The sequence below is a fragment of the Nuphar pumila genome, chromosome 1 (genome assembly GCF_984573655.1).
Source record: "Nuphar pumila chromosome 1, dmNupPumi1.hap1.1, whole genome shotgun sequence".
In the NCBI taxonomy this organism is placed as follows: Eukaryota; Viridiplantae; Streptophyta; class Magnoliopsida; order Nymphaeales; family Nymphaeaceae; genus Nuphar; species Nuphar pumila.
The window spans coordinates 143,942,490-143,964,641 of NC_143249.1; the positions used below are offsets into that span (position 1 = coordinate 143,942,490).

Genomic DNA, 22,152 nt, shown 5'->3' on the forward strand with positions numbered 1-22,152 from the left:
AATCCCTACTCCATTCCTATTCCTATTTATTCCTGTATACCAAATCTTATATCCACAAGGTTCTATCACTTTTGCTTTCTCACCTACCCATTTGGTCTCTTGTAGACATAAAATATCAATCTTTCTCCTACACATAACATCTACTAACTCTACCAACTTACCAATTAAAGACCCTATGTTCCAAGTGGCTAACCTAATTTTATGGTCTTGGACTAACTTCTTTACCCCCACCCGTCCAACAAAGTGAGAGAACCCTTGCCTATTTGACACCACACCCGGGCGCCGGTATGACGCGTCGCTTCCGGGCGACGACCTAGCAACCCTTGCCCATTTATCACTGCCTCCCGGCCTATAGAGTACAGCGCGTCGCTCAGTAGGGAACGCCCCAACGAAATTCTCATATTGGTTCATATTCATAAGGTATGACTAAGTTTTTATGCTGGCTGTCACAGGCCTACCGCAACCCTCCTCCTTTATCCGGGCTTGGGACCGGCAGTGTATAACTAAACAGTTATACACAGGCAGAGTTTTTAACCCTTTATTTTCAAAATTTCAAAATCGTTTTCTGAAAAACAAGTGGAGCCCACATTGGGTGGTGCCACATTTGAAATTTTTTGGTTAGTTTAGGATTAGTCATTGCTTTAATTAGGTTAGGAGTTTAAAAGGGGCAAAACTGATTTTAAAATTTCATTTTCACCTTGGATTTTGACTTTGGTTTTCAAAGTTTTCAAAATTAGGATTTTAAAAACCAAATGTGGGCCACATAGGTGGCGGCACATTTGGAAGTTTCCCAAACCACTTAGAAGTTCTAATTAGGTTTGATTAATTAATCAAAAGTTTGAAAAGTCAACCTAATTAAGGAAAATCGTCCCCTTCGTTGGATAGAGTTTTAAAAAGAATCAAATTGCCCTTAATTAAACCTAATCTCAAAGACTAAAAATTTCTATAAATAAGGCACCTAGGGGGTCGACCCCCTTAGCTTTCTCTCTCTTTGTTTTCTTGCTCCTTCTTTCTACTCTAGTAGCCTCTTCTTCCTCCATTGGTGCAGCAGCCCAAGGTAAGATCTCCTTCCACTATTTTCATTATTTTCTTTTTAGTTTTTATTACTTTATTCCATGATTTAGCCATTGCCGCCCCTTGGTTGTGAGATTCAAGCTTAGCTTTCATTCAAGAACCGTGAAATCGATTCAAGAAAGCGATCTCATACTGTGTGAGGGTGTTTTTCATTATTTCAAATCGTTGAAATTGTTTGAACCATCGTTTTTTATATTTAAGCCAAATGAAAGATGAGATTCGCCCGTTCAATGGGTCGAATCCCTCTTTTCGAAGACTAAATCGAATTCTAACAGTGTATTCCTTGATTTTTTTTATTTATTTACCATATTCATGTTTATTCTATTCATTAAAACATCAAATCCAAATTCGTGATGTTATTTTGCAAGTTTTTTTTATTATTTTTCATGATCAGATTAGGGTTTTTCGTGCTTTATCGATAAACTATGTACCTCGATCCTGGGCACGCGAGAACCACGTTATTTTATGTTCAAGTTTCTGTCAAAAAAATATGATTTTTTTAGGGTTAAACCACGAATATGTCAATGATTTCCTATAAAAAAATCAGATTATTTTGAGTTCTGTAACCTGTCAAAAAATAGAAACCAAACCCTGCTTTTTGAATCGTGAAATCGCTATGTGGATTCAAGAACGACTTGCCGAGGCGATACATCCCTCGTCGAAGATCTGATCGATGATCCATAAGTTGCAGCGTGTTCCTTATCTTGTCTAGCATTCTCTGTAAAAATTTTAGATTTTTATATATCCGTTTGCTATTTTTCCTCTGACAGAAATCAGAATCGGTTTTACAGAGCCCGTTATACCTTGTTTAAACCCTAGATCAACTTGGGCAGAACGTATCTCCCTAATTGGAGATCTGATCGATGATCCATAAGAAGGAGTGTTTTCATCTATGTATCTACTGCCATCTGCTAAAATTTTATAATTTTGAACACAGTTTGATATATTTCCCTGTACACGAAACCGGATGTGTTTATTTCAACTCGTTATTTATTCGTCGAAATCAAGCGTATATTGTTGGAACGATATCTCCCTAACCGGAGATGACTTTTTTGATCTGTAAAAAGAAAAATCTTTGTTTATCTGTCTAATATCTCTTTGTAAATTTCTATGGTGGTTTGATACCCGATTCGGGTCTGACACTGTGACAGGTACGTGCTCGCTGGCAAAATTGTGTATTTTAGGGTTTTATTCAATTTTTATATTAAAGTAATGTCAAAAACATATTTTTTTATTGTAGTTTAATTTTAAGGTTATCATAAGTGTCTATATCGATTTTTGTTAATTTTTGAATTCATTTGATATATTATTTGATTAAATCATGAAAACAGGGTGCCCGCAGAGTCTCGGTTTGAGTAAAACACTGGCAAAAATCACTATTTTTGTGATATTTCGATTTTTTTATAAAAAGTTTTATATTTTTAATGTTTGATCATGTTTATAATCATGCTAGGATGCTTCACACCCGATTTGGTGTTTATTTGAATCCATTTAAGCCCTAAATCCAAAGTTTTACCAAAAACTTTTTCTGAAAACCCTGATTTCAAGGTCATAGTCTTGTTTTCAGGGGTATTTTTATCATTTTCTTCAAAATTCCAAATTTTAAAGTTGTCTATTTTTATTATTTCTTCAATTTTATATCATATTTTATTATGTTTATCTTAAGAAAACATATAAAAAGGCTTATATCCGGATAAATCCAGTAATTTTCATATATTATTGAATAAATCCAGAAAAGCCGACATATCTTCACTGACAAGTTTTCTAGTTTTGCAGGGATATTCAAGATTGTATTTCCTTTTATTTTTCTTTATTTCAATTCAATTAGTGATGTAAATTAAATGTAAATTTGGAATAAGAATTTACTTTTCCTGCTTAGAATAGGGTTGCATTGCATATAGTGTATTTTTTCAATAATGTCAATGTGTGATGGATGATAATTCATGGATATTCAAATTCACAATGGTCTACACGGATGACACGTGCACTAACTTCTAAGAAGTTGATAAACTCAATGGGTTTCGTATTTATGGTCATAGTCAGAATACGAACAAAACCCAGATTTATCATCTTTTTCTAAGCCACAATCGGCCTACACTCAGGCTATCTTAAAAAACCATTGCATATTTCAAGGATTTCTAAATATTTTTCTCCTTTTAGAATCAAATGGGTGATATTCAATCTATATCTGTGACCATAGTCAGGGATATGAAGCAAATTTGTTCCATTGAAATTCTATAGGGCACATAAACTTCCTTTTTTGAGAGGATTTTCTCAAAATTTCATCAAAAAATATCTTTTATAAGATTGCATTCATGCATCACTTAGGTTTAGAATGCATCATGAAAAGGATTTCACAAGGCTACACGCCCCTCTTTTTTATTAAATCAAAAATCCAATCTCAGAAAAATGATTTCTCAAAGTTATCCTGAATTTTCTTCAGAAAATGATTTTCTCAAAGCATTAAGGTTTCCCTTTATTAAAAACGATTTTCAAAGATTCTCCAAGTACTTTTCTAAGTTCAATTTATGATTTTCTAAATTCCAATTTCGAAGTTCAAGAGGAATCAACTTTCTCAAAACCATTTGAGTTTTCTCAGAAATCGATTTTCTCAAAAAAAACTCGAGATTTCTTCATAAATCGATTTTTTTTCTTCAAAAGCATTTTCCAATGTGATTCACGATTTTCAAAATGTCCTCTTTTCTAAGAATTCTCCAAATATTCCAAGCAAACATCATGTTTTCGATATGCATCTTCAGAAATTCATGGCACATGCCTGATTCTTTGTGCATTTAGGAAATAGAACATCGATTTAGACAAATTAAGCGAAGCAAAGCATAAGGTTGATCCTTGGTTCGATTACCCCTGGTTATGGTGCCAGAAACGGTTGAACCTCGTACCGACAGGTGAGTCCCAATCTTCGGAATTATCCTGCATTTTAAAAAGAAGGCGAGTTATTTTCAAATGTCATTTTGACTTACAAAAGTGAAATTTTGCAATGATAACTGACAAATGATAAGCATGGGGGTATTTGATCATGCATACATTTTAGCGTTTAATTCATATTAAATTATGCATGATCCAGTAGAAAATCGCATTAAAACCCTGAGTTTATTGTTAGTTTCGAGAAAACGTGCAAAAAAGATAAAATATGGAAAATACATGAATAGTGAGTTTATTTTGCAATTTAGTTCAAAGTTTGTCACTTGCAATTAATTTAGTAGATTAAGTTAGAAAAATAAACAGGCAAAAGTTTTTAGAAATAGTTATAGCTTTAGTTTTGTTAAATAGAGAAGGATTTAATACATTAGAGAAAATAGTTCTCTTGAGGAGCCTCGCTTGGAATTTTTGGAAATAATTAGGGTTTTTTGAAAAACTACTAAATTACCCTCAAAGAGGCTTTAAATGCTCACGTAGAGGTCAAGGAGGAGGGTCTTTTCCCCATGCAGCCGACGCCCCTTCTTTTCCTTTCTTCCTTCTCTTCTTCCTTTCTTCTTTCCCTTCTCTTTTTCTTCCTCTATAGTGAAGAAGCTCGGTCCGACGACGGCGCAAGGAGGAGGCCATTCTCTCCTCATCCCAATCCAAGACGTGTGGTAAGTTCCTTCTTCTTTCTTCTCTTCTTCTTCCCTCTTCTCTACTTTTTCTATTCTTCTTTCTCCCTTTTTATTTCACGTAGTGTAGTAATTCTTTAATTCTGCATTTAGATCGTTCTTTTAGCATTGCATCCATCGCATGTTGCATTGCATCTGTTCATTTCAATTTTTATTGCATCATTTTTCACGGCATCATCTCCATCATAGGCATTCTCCATTGCACGGCATCCTGCATTTTGCATTCCATTACATCTGAAGCTGCATTGCATCTTATTTGCATAAGCATCAGCGTTTTTTTTGTTCAGTTATGCATCGCACATAATCTACGCATCTTGCATCTGTTGTGAAAGAGGAAATCTGGATCTGTCGGAATACCTCTGCACCTGCCGGATTCCCGGTCGTAATTCAAATCAGCGTCTGCTGATCTGAATTCACGATCTCAATCCAACAGATCTGTCGGTCATCCTTTTCATCTGCCGAAATCCGGATCTGCCAAAATACCCCATCGCATCTGTCGGAGATCCCTGTTCTGCTAGAATCCCTTTTGTTTTTGCCGTGAATTCCCTTGCATCGACCGGAAGTCCTCTTCAGTGGTTGAAACTCTCTTGCATCTGCCGTAAAGGCAGATCTCATCCACCATGAAGCAGGTCTGCCGGAATTCCCTTGTTGCAGCCGTGAACTGCTCTGCAGCAGATCGGCCGAAAGTCCCCTATGGTGGCCGAAACTCCCTTGCATCTGCTGTGAAGACAGATCAGATTCACCGTGAAGGAATCCTCTGCCTCTGCCGGGAGTTTATCTTCTAGCCAGCAGCTCGTCGTGAAGCCCTCTCCTGGCCGAAATTTCATCTGTGAAAATCCATCTTCACGGCACAATCCTTGTTCACAATGCTTTAGTATTGTTCACGGCATTCTCTGTTTTTTTTTTGTCGTGAACTCACGTTATTCTCTGTGTTAAATTCACCTCTTCACGGCACTTCACTGTTCGCACCTAATTGATTTTCATGGCTGAATTTGATTTTCATGCGAATTTGATTTTCGCGCCTAAACTTCACTTCTTTACGGCACTTCTTTTACTGTTCATGGCATTCCATTTCACGGCATATTCATTTCATCCTTTTTACGGTATTTCATTTTAGGCATTTTATTCCATTTTCACGACATTTGCATTTTACGGTATTTTATTCTGCATGTGTCTTTCATTTTATGCATTTCGCACTTCTCATTTACATTGCATCACATTTTCATCGCATTTGCATATTGTAGCATTTAGCTTTTAATTTTGCGATTAAAATTCATTAGTGCATTTAGCATTCATTTCTTGCGCAATTTCTTTTTGCATGCTTTATATATTATTTTTAGCATAGTGCTAGTTGTCTTCTTTCGTTGCTTGCGTGTTCGTGTCTTGCAAGAAAGTGCAGAGTGAAGGCAAGTGAGCGAGACACGTGGGCATCCAACACGCAACACGAGGCGCAAGCGTAGAATATTTCTTTTCTTTTTTTAGATTAGAATTTAATTTGCATTTAATTTTTGGGTTTGTAATAAAACCATTTTAAACCCTTTGCGTAGGGTCACATTGATGTAATAGTTAAATAGTTTCTTTTTTGTATTTTTCTTTTTTTTGGCAATAAAGCATAGCGTAGTTTGTATGTTTGAATACAAAGTATCCCCTGTTCCCTGAGATCGTCCTGGACTCCACCACTCGTGCGAGCTGGTTTATTTTTTGTGTCTGGCTTTCACGTACTTTCAAATTAAAAATCTTTTCAAAAATCATTTTATAAAACTGTTGACGCCCTGAAAGCAAATACAGAAACCAAGGCAGAGAGAGAGAGACGGCAGTATGAAAAATAGAACGCGTTAAACACATTAGGGCTGCTCTCTATGTTAAATAGAGAGAGGACAAAAAGAATAAATTACCTCTAAGTCCCTTATTAAAAAATAATTCAAATAACCTCCAAACTAAGAAGGTTTAACCTTAAACCACCTATTCTCAACACTCCCCCTCAAGCTGGAGCATAGATATCAATCATGCTCAGCTTGTCACAACATTTTGAGAAATTTGGTCTAGCAAGGGGTTTTGTAAACATATCTGCAACTTGATCTTCCGACTTTAGATATCTGGTAGTGATATGTCCAGCTTGAACCATATCTCTTACATAGTGGCAATCCACCTCAATGTGCTTCGTTCTCTCATGAAAGACAGGATTGTTCGCTGTATATGTTGCAGCCTTGTTATCACACATCATGGTCATAGGAGAGGAAACCTTCACCTGAAGGTCATGAAGAACAGTACGAACTCACATCAATTCCGCAGCTGTTTGGGCCATAGCCCGGTATTCTGATTCTGCACTCGACCTAGAAACCACATTTTGTTTCTTACTTCTCCAAGAAATCAAGTTGTCTCCCAGAAACACACAGAATCCTGTGGTAGATTTTCTATCCACTACAGATCCTGCATAGTCAGCATCAGAATAGGCCACTATCTCCAGAGTTTCACCTTTCCTGAACAATAACCCCTTTCCAGGAGAAGATTTTAGATATCTGAGAATCATAATAGTTGCATTCCAATGTACCTCAGTCGGTTTGTCCATAAACTGGCTAACTTTGCTTACTGCTAAAGCAATATCCAGCCTGGTCACAGCTACATACAGTAGCTTCCCTACAAGAGAGCGATAGCTTTTGCTATCAACCGGTTTTGACCCTTCTTCAAACAACTGAACTTTATAGTCCATGGGAATATTTGCTGGTTTAACTTCCAACATTCTTGTTTCCTTTAATAAGTCAAGAACATACTTTCGTTGAGACAACACCATCCCTTCACGGCTCCTGGCAACTTCTATACCTAGAAAATACCTGAGTGAACCAAGGTCTTTTGTAACAAAGTGTTTTTGAAGATGAGTCTTTGTGGCTTCAGTAGCTTTCTCATCATCTCCTGTAAGAATGATGTCATCCACATATACCACCATAACAACTATGTCAGAGCCAGTTTTCTTGATAAATAGTGTATGATCTGTTGCTGACCTATTAAAGCCAAAGCGTGACATCACTTCAAACAACTTTTGAAACCATGCACGAGGACTTTGTTTCAGGCCATAAATCGCCTTTCTCAATCTACACACCTTCTGACACTCCCCCTCAACCTCAAATCCTGGAGGTTGTTGCATGTAAACGGTCTCAGATAGATCCCCATATAGAAATGCATTTTTCACATCTAATTGGTACAAGCTCCAACCATTTTGAACAGCTACTGAGAGAACAAGACGAATGGTACCTATCCGTGCAACAGGAGAAAAGGTTTCAAGGAAATCAATACCATATGTCTGAGTATACCCTTTTGCTACTAATCTGGCCTTATACCTTTCAATAGAACCATCAGATTTGTACCTTATTGTATATACCCATTTACATCCAACAATGTCAGCATCTGTTGGGGAATCAACTAGATCCCATGTATGCTGAGATACTAAAGCATCTATTTCTTCTTGCATAGCCAGCTTCCAGCGATTATCAAGCTCTGCCTGCTGATAGTTCAGAGGAATAGTTTCAGCAGATAAGGCTGAAATAAAAGACTTCATCTGATTTCCAATTCTGGCATCGGAGACAAAGTGAGATATAGGATATAAGGTGCATTGTCGTGTCCCCTTTCATAGAGCAATAGGCATGTTATCATCATCATGAAGATCACTATTGTCAGTATAACTTACCTCAGGGGAAGAAGAAGATGAAGGCACTTGCGGAGGTGGAGCTCTACGCACATATACCAATGGAGGATTATGAAATCTAGAAGAGGATGAAGTTTGGTTCGGTAATGAGGGCACGGATTCCAAAGGAAAAGGAGGTATAGGTAATGGAAAAGACTCAGCTGGATCAACCTGCAGCGGGGAACCGGTAATAGAGTAATATGGAGTGGATTCCAAGAAAGATACATCCACACTGGCGAGAAATAGGATCATAACATCGATATCCCTTTTGATTTTGGGGATAACCTATAAATATGCATTTTGTAGCCTGAGCAGATAATTTATCACGGTCAGGACCAAGTTTGTGTACAAAACAAACACATCCAAATATTTTTGGTGAGAAAGAGAAGAGTGAGGCATTAGGTTTTAGGATATGTAATGGAATTTGATCACCCACAGAAGATGAAGGCATGCGGTTGATCAGATAACAAGCAGTGGTAATCGCATCACCCCAATATAATGCAGGAACATTGGATTGAATCATAATGGTCCGGGCGATGTTTTCGCTCAGCCACCCCATTTTGTTGAGATGAATAGGCACAGGAAGTTTGGGGTTGAATGCCATGATCTTGGTAAAATTGTAACAGAATTTTTGATTTAAACTCAAGAGCATTATCAGTGCGAACAATCTTGACAATAGATTCAAACTGAGTTTTTATTTCAAAAATTAAGGATTTGATAATACTTGGAACTTCAGATCGTTCTTTTATTAAAAACACCCATGACAACTTAGAGAAATCATCAACAATAACAAGATAATATCGACACTGAGTCCCAGTAGGAATCTTACTAGGACCCCATACATCTGCACGAAGAAGTTCAAAGACTTTATTACTGGACTGACTCTGACTCGAAGGGAACGAACTTCGATGATGCTTGCCCAGCTGACATGCTTCACACTGAAATGATGTGGTGGAAGGAATCTGAGGAAAGACCGAACGAAGCTTTGACAATGAAGGATGACCAAGACGACGATGCCACTGAACAGGACTGAATGAATGTTCCACTGCAGCATGAACATTACCCATTGGATGATGTAGGTGTTAAATTATGTACATTAATCATATAATGTAATATATATATTTTATATATATATGGTAATACATATACATATATTAATATATATGTATATGTATCTACTCAAATATATATATATAAAATATATATTTCTATTTATTTTGTCATAAGGGTAGTTTAGTCTTTTCCCTATTTTTGCGCACATTCACTTTTCGGATGACTGTAATTATTTTTCTTTTATTTTTATTTTTCTTTTTGTTCTTTTTATTTCTTTTTGGATGTGTACCTAAAAGGTACCTTGGGGGGCCCACCAACATAGTCGTTGGGCCCTCTCCAACGGTCACATTTGTGACCGTTGGAGGGGCTCCAACGACTATGGGTGGAGCCCCTCCAAGGCCCCCTTTAGTGATGTTATAAATAGGGGTTCTCCCCTTTGTATTTCTCCATGGCTTTGAGTCAAAGCCCAAGTTCTCAATAAATTGATTCCATTATTTTATGCCTTTGTGCATTTGTGAGTTATTTGTGGGTTGTGCTTTTTGTGCACAAGTGTTCTAAAGTGTTCTTATTGTGCTTTCGTGGTGGGTTCAATATCAAGAATATTAAGGTCTTGATATTAGTATCTTGTTGGAGATACTTTCACATGGTATCAGAGCAAGGTTGGAAGAAAGAAGATTGTGTATCTCGCCTCTTGTGAAGCACCTCAAAAATCGTGCCCTCAAGCTAGTGAAGTTTTTGAGTAAAGCACTTGCTCCGGGCAATATTTTAGAAGCAACTTTTGTCAAGAAAAGGTTGAAAATTCGTTAAGGTACGCTTTATTTTTCATCTTCTCTTCTCCATAATGGGTGAAAAAGACTCCCACTTCTCCCTTGGTTTTAAACTTAGTGGTTCAAACTACCATGTTTGGGCCGGCAACATGGAAGCCCACATCAAAGGGAAAGGTCTTTGGGGTTATGTTCAAGGATCCATATCGGAACCCGAACCCAAGCTTTCTATTATAGAGAAAGGGGAAATCAAAATTCTTGAAAGAGAAGATAGACAAAAGGCCTTAGAAGAATATTCCAAAAGGCATGATGAGTGGGAAATGAAGAACTTCAAAATATTGTCTTGGATTTTTTCGTCCGTTGAAACCAAGATCAATGCCAACATCATCAAATTTAAAAGGGCCTCCGAAGCTTGGTTATACCTTGAAAAAATGTATACGTCAAGAGACTTGTCTCACAAATACTACCTCCAAAAAAAAGCCTTGACTCTTCAACAAAATGATTTATCTATTCGGGAATATTTTGCCGAATTATCATCTATTTGGGACGAGCTTGCCATGCTCGAACCAAAATGGAGTGGAGAAGCTATTGAGTTAAGGCACAAACAACTTGAGGAAGATCGTTTCTTCAACTTCTTAAATGGTCTTAGACCCGAATTTGAGCAAATTTGGTCCTCCCTTCTATCGGCTTTTACCTCCCCATCTATTGAAGATGTCATCACCAAGCTAAGTGGTGAGGAAACACGTATGGGGATTAGTAAAAATAACCCAAGCATTCTTGCTACACCTTCTCAAAATGACTATGAAGTAGTCAATGCCGTGTCAAGACCCGGTAATAATTTGAAGACCTACAAACCGCCCCATTTCAAAAATCAAGGGCAAAATGATCGATATGGCAAGAGAGATTATAGCAAATTAACTTGCCATTTTTGTAAAGAACCGGGACATATCAAACCCAATTGTCCTAAATGGAAGAAATTCCTCGCCGCGGCTTTAGCATCCCAATCGGAGGAACGGCCTTCAACATCGAATGAACCTCTTTCGCTTCATCAAATTATGGATGCTCTTCAACCTCTTCTCAAAGAAGGCACTTCTGGAGCCGCCATGTCATCTTCTTCCTCTCTTGGTAAGACATCTTGGCTACTTGATTCTGGTGCTTCGTTTCATATGACTCCAAGTCATTGTTTTCTCTCTAATTATTCTGAAAATCGCCTTCCATCTTTTGTCTCAACCGCGGATGGAACCCCTCTTGAAATTAAAGGAATGGGTAATTTTGAAAAACAAGATTTTTTTATCCCAAAAATTCGTCTTATTCCAAAACTAAACTTAAATTTATTTTCCGTTTCTCAACTCTCGGACTATGGTTGCGATATAAAGTTCTCTTCTAATAAATGTTGGATACAGGATCGCCAGTCCGGGAAATTGATTGGGGAAGGCTCTAGGAGAGGAGACCTCTACTATGTTGATTTTCTTAAAATCCCCAAGAATCAATTTTGTAATGTTGCTCAAAACAAAGATATTCATGTATGGCATAAGAGATTGGGTCATCCCAACATTGTTAAAATCTCTTATTTGCCTTTTGTTAAGCATCTTTGTAATGAAAATTTTGTTTGTAATGAATGTATTCTTGGAAAAATGAGAAGTCTTCCTTTTCCTCAAAGATCCATGTTTACAACAAAACCTTTTGAAATCGTTCACTCCGATGTATGGGGTCCAGCTCCGGTGATATCCAAGGGAGGTTTTTCGTACTATGTTATCTTTGTGGATGATTTCACTAGGTTTAGTTGGATATATTTTCTTAAACATAAATATGAAGTTTTTTCAACTTTCAAAACATTTCATATGATGGTTTTAAATCAATTCAATGGAAATTTGAAAATTTTTAGAACCGATTCGGGTGGCGAATACCTTTCCAATGAATTTAAAAGCTATCTTGAAAACTATGGAATTCTTCATCAAAAATCTTGTCCCAAAACCCCCCAACAAAATAGGTTGGCTGAACGGAAACATAGGCATATTATTGAAACCACACGAACTTTGCTCATTTCTCAAAATATACCGAAAAAACTCTTGGCGGAGGCCGCTCTTACCTCTGTCTATCTCATAAATAGACTTTCATCTAAAAACTTGAATAAGATTTCCCCGTTTGAAAAATTATACGAAAAAGAACCTGATTATAGCAGGTTAAGGGTTTTTGGATGTAAATGTTTTGTCCTTACTGATAAAAATGACAAACTCTCCCCTAAGGCCATTCCTTGTGCCTTTCTTGGTTACTCTGAAACTCATAAAGGTTTTCGCTGTTATGATGTTAAGAGTGATAAACTTTATGTTTCCAGAAATGTAAGCTTCTTGGAAGATGTTAGTGGTTTCGAAAAACTTGAAACTAATGATGAGAATATAGATTATTCTTTTCTGTTTGATTTATTAACTGAAGATGATGATACTAGCGATGATGAAACAAATCTAAATGTTGAAACTCATACTGATCAACCCATTAATGAAGAACCACATAGAGATCCTATAACCTACTCTCATAGAGATAGGAGTACTTTTAGAAGTGCCCTCGAAAGATATGATAGTGGGTCTACCCCTTCAAGTGAAGGAAATCTTCGTAGGACCGAAAGATCAAGAAAACCCCCTTCTAGGTTCATCTCATATGAGTCTTTTTCACCAAAATATAGAGCATGTCTAAGCACCATTCACTCGTACATAGAACCTAGGGATTTTGAGGAAGCACGTAAATACCCAGAATGGATAATTGCTATGAACAATGAACTTGAAGCCCTAAAGAAAGCAAAAACCTGGGAGTTTCAAGACCTTCCTAAAGATAAGAAAGCAATAGGGTGTAGATGGGTGTTTAATGTCAAAACTAAGTGTGATGGGTCTCTTGAGAGATATAAGGCCCGCTTAGTTGCAAAAGGGTATGGTCAAAAATATGGGATTGATTATGAGGAGACTTTTGCCCCCGTTGCTCGGATGGTCACCGTCCGATGTCTTATAACTGTTGCTTCAATAAACAAATGGAACATCTATCAGATGGATGTTAAGAATGCGTTTTTAAACGAAGAAGTATATATGGATGCTCCTCCTGAAATGGAGTATCCTAAAGGGAAAGTGCTTCGTCTTCGGAAAGCACTGTATGGTTTAAAACAAGCTCCCAAAGCTTGGTATGATAGGTTTAACTCTGTGATGTTAGATAATGGTTTTTCATCATGCTTTACTGATACTGCTTTGTTTGTTAGAAAGTCTAATGCAGGGATTGTTATTCTGTTGCTATATGTGGATGACATGCTTATTACTGGGAGTGATTCTAAAGGGATTAAAAGCATAAAGTCCATATTAAAGGATAAGTTTGAAATGTCTGATTTGGGTTTCTTAACTTATTTTCTGGGTATTGAGGTTGCATACTCTCATAGAGGGTATTTTTTGTCTCAAACTAAGCTTGCATCTGAGATTATTGACAGGTCAGGTATTACAGATGATAAAGTTTGTGAAACTCCTGCTATAGTAGGAGCAAAAATGAAGATTGATGATGGTGTTCCTCTCTCCGATCCTACTCCCTACAGGCAACTAGTAGGCTGGTTGATGTATCTAAGTATCACCAGACCAAATATCTCACATGCGGTGCATACGGCAAGTCAATTTCAGCATGCACCAACTTCTGTTCACATGGGTGCTATCTTGCGTGTCGTGAGATACCTAAAGCACACTATTAATAAGGGAGTTTTTTTGTCTTCCTGTTCTGAGTTAAAATTAATTGCTTATACTGACTCTGATTGGGGAGGTGACCCAAATAACCGTCACTCCACCACTGGTTTTTGTGTTTTCTTAGGAGACTCATTGATCTCATGGAGATGCAAGAAGCAGCAAAAGGTATCTCTATCATCAACTGAAGCTGAATATCGTGCCATGGCAACTACTACCATGGAAATTGTTTGGATTCATCAGTTGCTGGAAGATATGGGAATCAAAATTGAAGGGCCTACCAAGCTTTGCTGTGACAACAAAAGTGCGATTTATATTGCTAAAAATCACACTTTTCATGAGCGGACTAAACATATCGAGATGGACTGTCACTAGGTTCGGGAGGCGTATCTTCAAGGAATCATTGACCTTCCATATGTCACGTCCGAGTATCAGTTGGCAGACTTCTTCACTAAAGCCTTGTGTGCTCCGCGCTTCAACTTCCTTCTTAGCAAACTCTCGGTCATCCTGCCCTAAGTTTGAGGGGGGGTGTTAAATTATGTACATTAATCATATAATGTAATATATATATTTTATATATATATGGTAATACATATACATATATTAATATATATGTATATGTATATACTCAAATATATATATATAAAATATATATTTCTATTTATTTTGTCATAAGGGTAGTTTAGTCTTTTCCCTATTTTTGCGCACATTCACTTTTCGGATGTGACTGTAATTATTTTTATTTTTCTTTTTGTTCTTTTTATTTCTTTTTGGATGTGTACCTAAAAGGTACCTTGGGGGGCCCACCAACATAGTCGTTGGGCCCTCTCCAACGGTCACATTTGTGACCGTTGGAGGGGCTCCAACGACTATGGGTGGAGCCCCTCCAAGGCCCCCTTTAGTGATGTTATAAATAGGGGTTCTCCCCTTTGTATTTCTCCATGGCTTTGAGTCAAAGCCCAAGTTCTCAATAAATTGATTCCATTATTTTATGCCTTTGTGCATTTGTGAGTTATTTGTGGGTTGTGCTTTTTGTGCACAAGTGTTCTAAAGTGTTCTTATTGTGCTTTCGTGGTGGGTTCAATATCAAGAATATTAAGGTCTTGATATTAGTATCTTGTTGGAGATACTTTCACAGTAGGTAGTAAACTCCATTTTCTTCATAGCCTCCACCAATCTTCTTCCCCGTCAGCAAATCCTGAAAATGACAACCCATTGGATCAAATATTACTCTACAGTTTTGTTCTTTTATAAGACAACTAACAGAGAGTAAACTTTGAGGAAATTTTGGAGCATGAAGAACATTTTGCAACTGTAATGAGGAGGATATAGAAATATTTCCCCGACCAACAATCGGGGAGCAACTCCCATCAGCTAATGAGACTCCTCGATGAACAGTAATATCCTTTAGATCTGAAAAACAAGTGTATTTCCACATAGGTGTCTGGATGCACCAGAGTCAATAATCCACTTACTGTCAGTCGGATGAAGATGATTTCCTATTGAGTAGGCAACACCAGCTACTGGAGGGGTTGAACTCAAGGGGCGAAGAGCTATCAGTTCATCATATTCAGCACGACTGAGGGTGATACTACTGTCACTTGCAGAGATATTATCTTGTACATGTGTTGCCTCGAGAGTAGTAACATTTGTTTTAGGAGCATAAGACTTTGATGAAGAAGAGGTTGGCCGACCATGCTTATCCCAGCAACGATCTTCTAAATGTCCAGATTTTCCACAGAATGTACATTGAAGTTTTCCTCTGCCTCCCATACCTCGTCCTCTGATATTCTGAATATTTCCACGCCCAAAACCAGATGAGACAACAAGAGCAGATGACTGAGTCACAGGCTGAGATTGTGGAAGAGAGATCGCAAGTCTACTCAGACGATTGTATGCCTCGGCAAGAGTAAGTACATCTGATTCAGTCAACATTTGAACTTTTGCAACAGAAAATTCTAAGGAGAGACCTGTAAGAAACCGAGCAACCATAGTTTGTTCTTGATGATCCTTTTGCTTCGAGCAACAAAGAGGCCTGTGAGCATTGAGTCTTTCAAACGCAGCTTTGACAGAGGCATAATATTGGGCCAAGGTTTGATCTCCCTGCTGCATATTATATATCTCCTGTTCGACTTGCAGGATACGACTCACATTAGTCTCTTGTGAGTACGTATCTCGAAGATTATCCCACATTTGTTTGGCTGTATGATAGTAAATTAAACCATCGGCAATATGGGGTTCGACACTATTCATGATCCATGACATAACTATCTCATTATATTTATCCCAAGTAACATATTTTCCAATCTTTTCATTAGGTTCATCTTCCAATAAAATATGTTTTCTACGATGTCCAGATACAGACATCATAAAAGTTCTGGACCACCTGGCATAGTTAGTTTCATTCAACCTTACAGAGGAACCATACGAGAAGGGATTTGCAAAAGCCTGATATTCCCCAATATGTTCACTTTTGGAGTCACATTTCGAAGATTCACCCATATTGATTATGGAATCCTATTTCAGCAAAAAAAATCAGACTTACTCACGTGAACAGCAGGTGTTATAACCCCACGCCAGGCAAGTCCACGACTACACACGCTGTCACACCAGAAATGAAGCCTTGACAGGTGACAAATGTGTCCACACAGCAGCAGCAAAAAAAACTTTTCACAAGCCAATGCTACGATTTGGCCCAAACAATAGAATCACACAATATATGTTTCCACACAGCAACAGTTCTAATTAAGAAACTTGTCACAGGCCAATACTACGACACAGCCTGCTGCTTCCAAAAAAAATGCTATTAACATCTGTTTTCGTAGCACTCATGCTACGACTGAAAAACTCACGACACAGCAGGAATCACGCCTGCCAATACTACGACACAGCCTGCTGCTTCCAAAAAAAATTGCTATTAACATTTGTTTTCGCAGCACTCATGCTACAACTCAAAAACTCACGACACAGAATCACGCCTGCTGATATTCATGTTCTGAAAATGAACAGCCAAATAATATCCGAGAAGAACTCGACACCCAGATTCACAACAAATGACAGCATGTTCTGAAAAGCTGGAAGAAAACATTTCACGACGCAGCAGGGAACTCGGCAACCAGATTCACAACAAATGACAGCATGTTATAGCTGGAAGAAAAACATTTCACGACTAAGCAGGGAACTCGGCAACCAGATTCACAACCCACGATAACAGGAGCACGCAGAAGCATAGAGATCACGACACCCAGAAACTTTCGGTTGGGTTTTTTTTTTCTCAGCAACCAAAAAAGAACTTTTTTATATGCAGATCTTAAGGACACACACTCATCGTGTCAAAGATCTGTCATCAGAGAAGAAAAAAAGGAGTGACACACCTGTTTCCACCTCTTTCAGTTTTATTTTATTGTTTTTTGTGTTGTGTAGATCGATCATACTCCCGAGATCTACGGCTCTGCTACCATGTTGACGCCCTGAAAGCAAATGCAGAAACCAAGAGAGAGAGAGAGACGGCAGTATGAAAAATAGAACTCGTTAAACACATTAGGGCTGCTCTCTATGTTAAATAGAGAGAGGCCAAAAGAATAAATTACCTCTAGGTCCCTTATTAAAAAATAATTCAAATAACCTCCAAACTAAGAAGGTTTAACCTTAAACCACCTATTCTCAACAAAAACGATAAGACATCACCTAACAATTGCGAAAACAAGATTTGTCCATGGTAGATTAGTTAAAAGTAGTGTAATGATGTTTTTATGATTTTACTCAACATGTTCCTGTTAAACAAATTCGAAAATATGAATTTGAGTGGCCTATTTTGGCCCACCCGAATGCTTACTTTTCGTTAATACGTATTTCTGGCCTTACACCCGACCGGTAAATCGCTCATATCTCTCTCGTCCGAAGAAGTTTTTACAAGCGGTTTGTTGCATTGGAAAGCTAACAAAATTTCACAGCTTTTGTGAAATTTTGAGCTCTGTTCATGGACTGAGCACTGTTCTGTGACAGTCGAAACAAAAAAGTACAGGCCTGCACTAAATCGTTTGTAACACTCTCGTCCAGATGAATTTTTACGAATGGTTTGTGGCATCGAAAAAGTGACAAAATTCTCTACAAACTGTGAAAATTTCAGCTCTGTCCGACGATTGTAGAATTTTTTATAACATCTATAGCAGTCGGACAGAGTTGGGTTTTCGCAAGTTTGAAACCGGTTTATGACCCGATTATCGAATCTTGCGAATCTTATACATTTTCTTATGTCTTTGCGAATGAATAACAGTGTATATAGTATGCTAAAAATAAATTTTCTACAGGGAATTTAGTGTCTATTTATGAGGCATGAACTGATAGATGTGCTAAGGCACAAGCATGGCCTTGTCGCCTCTTGGAAATTAAGGGACCCAAGTGTCTATCTTGCGAATGATAACTGATTGTACATGTATTTGTTTCATATGAATGCCATGTACATAGTGAATGATTGGGTGCATTTAGTGTAACAGAAATTTCATTGCTTTGATTGTCCTTAAATGTTTAAACTTGAAAAGAATGGAACTTGTGCAATGAGACCGAATCAAATGTTCGAATATGCATCCACAGGCCCGAGGTGGCTAAACCCCTTAAATGAGACTGTGATATAAATGTTGCATGTAAAATAAACAACCTAAAGGTTTAAACATGTAACACTAAAAGAATTGATACTTACTAAGAGAAGGTAACTGGTACTAGTCTGGCTTCGTAGGTATCGAATTGAGCACGGATACCTGGCTACGAACATAAGAGAGCCCTCCACAGCAGCGTGGAGGTACAGAATCTCATAAGTAAAGTCTGATGCATCGGGATGGTAGTGTGCGAACTTCTCTTGCTCTTTGCGTCCCTCACCCGGCACTGGCGAATGGTGACCGGTCAGGCCAAAGCCACTCTTTTTTTAAAATATCGTCGGCACCGTGGCCCTGACTACTGCCTGTGTTTGTACCCATAAAGATAAGAATTGTAACATAATTTAGTTGTGCATTAGATAGGCATGGCATGCATCATATAAGAAAGAAAATTTAATTAAAGATAATAATTAGCTCAGGCATAAAGTTGACTTTTGCAATGGTAAGTACATGCATTTTTAAGTGTTCATGCATTTTAATTATTTATATCTAAGTAAATGATTGAGTAAAAATAGTTTCAATGCCTGCTTGAATGACTTGTTAAATATGCATAGATGTAAATGTTAATATAATTAGTTTTATTTGAATGTGAAATATCGAAATGATTCATGCTTGTTTTAATTCATGTGTTTTGAATAGCTCTACCCTACTAAGACATGTTTGTGTAACCCTATTGATTTTAAATATTTTCAAGTAGCGAGTGATCTAACATGCGATGGCGGGAGGTTGCGACGAAGACCGAGCCAAGACTTTCCCAACCTCAAGTGTTTTTTGACCGTGAGCATCTTAAAATGCTCAAGACTCTGATCATTTGATTTAAATTTTTAAATAGACTATTATTATTAAATTTGAAGATGTAATGAACTTTTATTTGATTTATCGACATTTAATTTCTTAATCTATTGCATGTATGGATGTAAATGTGATTGGAAAGTAACGCGCCAAGTTTTTGTCCCGTTCAAATTTTTTGCTGCAGTTTTTATAAAACCATTTAAAAAAAAATCAGGATTTTCGGAATACAAAATTTAGGGTGTTACAAGCACATTTTCAAGATACTTTCTAGAAATTGAGATAAAGATTGAAAAAATTCATATTACCGGGAAGTAAAAACTTTGCTAGATGTTCTAAAGGGAAAAAGAATATGTTAAAATTTAAACTAACTACTGCCGTATGAAAAACAGATTAGTTAATGAAACATTTTCTAGAGCATCTTTCGACCAAATTCAATATCTTATAAGCATTGCAGAATACTTAAATATCTTATATTCACACAAGTGCTATGAAGAAAATCAAGCAAGCCAGCATACATGAAGAAGACAAGAACTCACATAAGGCAGTAAAAAGTATGTTGAGATACATGCAGGTCACCCGAATTAATTGATTAGACTTCTTAAGACTTCTCATTATTATCTCTTTGTCCTTATAAAAAAACTCTCGACAGGTATAAATATCCTCTACAAATTACTGTCTTCTCCGATTTGTAGTAGGTGGAGACCTCAGAACAAAAAATTATTACCAGATATTATGTTTTCACAGGGTAATCTTTGTATAAGGATAGAGAAGAAAGGAACTGTTGCAAAGGCAAGCAACTAAGTTGTATGGAGAGCACCAAATGATTCCTAAGAGTTAAGTATTTCATGGCAAACAAAAGATATCTAGGTATGGTAGACCTAGAGTTTGTGAGGGAAAGCTGGAAGGTAGGAAAGCTATAGATGAGATAGCAGCAAACAGTCAATCAAGCAATGCATATTCTCACAAGTCACAGGAAATGGCTGGCAAGTGACAATACAAAACATGGGCTTCTTAATCAAGGCAGCCATGAGCTTAAAGCATGCATAGATTGAGGTGGTACATAAGGATATAAGTTTCCCATTTATAGCATAATATCTTTAAAAGATGCCATGGAGAACATTCATGTCATTTTAGGGATTGGATGTCATATTGCAGTGCCATCTCACCTTCACCTTCTCGCATTCACTCTCTTCTCTCCCTCAATCTTATCACAGTTACTTGGTAAGAAACTCTCAAGAAAGCTAGAGTTTTTGAATCATTTATGGCTTGGAGATGTCTCTATAAGGAATGTCCAAATTGAAAACTAACAAGACATCTATGTTTATTTGTCCTTAGTGCATTCTAACTGGGTAAACCAATGCATAACTGAAGGATCAAACAACAAACATAAGATCATTACATTTTAAAATGCAAACAACCAGATGCATAGTTATGTTGTTGAAAAAGTGGAGAATTCTTGAGAAAAAAACGTAAAGATGAGCAGGCAAACCTGACAACCAAAAGAACCTAGGAATGAGGTAGCAGATGCAAGTGAAAAAAACAGGTGACATGCAAGGGTAGAAAACATGAAGCTACGGATGTTAGATGGAAACAAGAAGCAAAATGCATGGAAGTGGCTAGTAATCATCCATATGTCCGAGAAGCTGATTCTAAATCACATGCTCCCTTTCAAATTGGTTGGAAGACAATATTTTGGCCTTTTAGTGAAAAGAAAGAGTTCAAAAGTAAAATATCCCTTTATTTTAAATGAAACCATATAGATGACAGCCTTGAAGCATGCTTTGCAATGAGAAAAAAAATCACAGAAAATGCGCTTCAAACATTGCGAGATGGGCTACATCAACAGAAGTCAAAAGTAGGGAAAATTAAAAGCTTTTGTTAAGGAATTAAAGAGATTTACACTAAACATGGAAGGATGACAATGGATAGCTTATACTTCTTGGATATCTTATGTGATGATCTAATTTTAATGCATTCTTGGATAGATAAGGTTCTTAAGCATGGAAAATTAAATTGACAAGGTAAAAGCACTACTGGCATGTTAAATTTCCTCAATGATAAAGAATTGGTTCACCTTCAAAAGGAGAAACCAAGATCTTTACCTGAACTTGAATAAAAAGTGTACAAATCACACTCATTTTCTCTATAAGCGAGTGTGCACCAAGAATGTGAGACATTATGAATCTCCAATTACTTTAACAAAAAACAGAAACAAAGAATGTACTAATGGTCAAACATGGATGTTTCTAGCCCCTTTCTACCACAATGTTATAATACTTCTACAGAAAGACCAAACACAAAAAAGTTGTATCATCAAAGAGTTGATCTTCCATGAAAGATTATAAGACAAAACATTAAAGTCTAAAAAATGTACATCTACTTGCAGTTTGCCAAGGCTATGGGGAAAGATATAGATCAACCCAGACAGAAAACTACAAAAGCAGTCTTGTCTATCTATTCTTTGATTGAAATAGCTACGAATTTTGAAGGCTGAGAAGCTTCCTTTCCTCGATAGAAGCCAGAACTGGTTTGCAGTAGAATGTCTGGAGGAACCCAAGAGAACCAATGGATACATTTCAAAATCCCCACCTACTCCCACAGGATGAAATGTGGGTAGTGAGAATGGGTCAACTCACTGTCTGGTACACTCACTAGTAGAATGATATGTTGTTTATTTTTCTGTACAAGTGGCAGAAGGTTGCTAGAAGCTAGGGTTAAAATGAGAACCCATTCCGTACAAGATTAAAATCACCTAATGCAAGAATCTTGCATCATTTCATTCTTATAAATTTTCTTTTGAGAAAAAGTCATGTTGGTTATCTT

General features: G+C 37.2%; 1 protein-coding gene across 1 annotated transcript in view; it reads right to left on the reverse strand.

Annotated features, from left to right (window-relative positions):
- The window catches only part of LOC149849194 (QWRF motif-containing protein 2-like), an 81,044-nt gene that overhangs the window by 56,350 nt on the left and 2,542 nt on the right, over window positions 1–22,152 (reverse strand). The window lies entirely within an intron of this gene.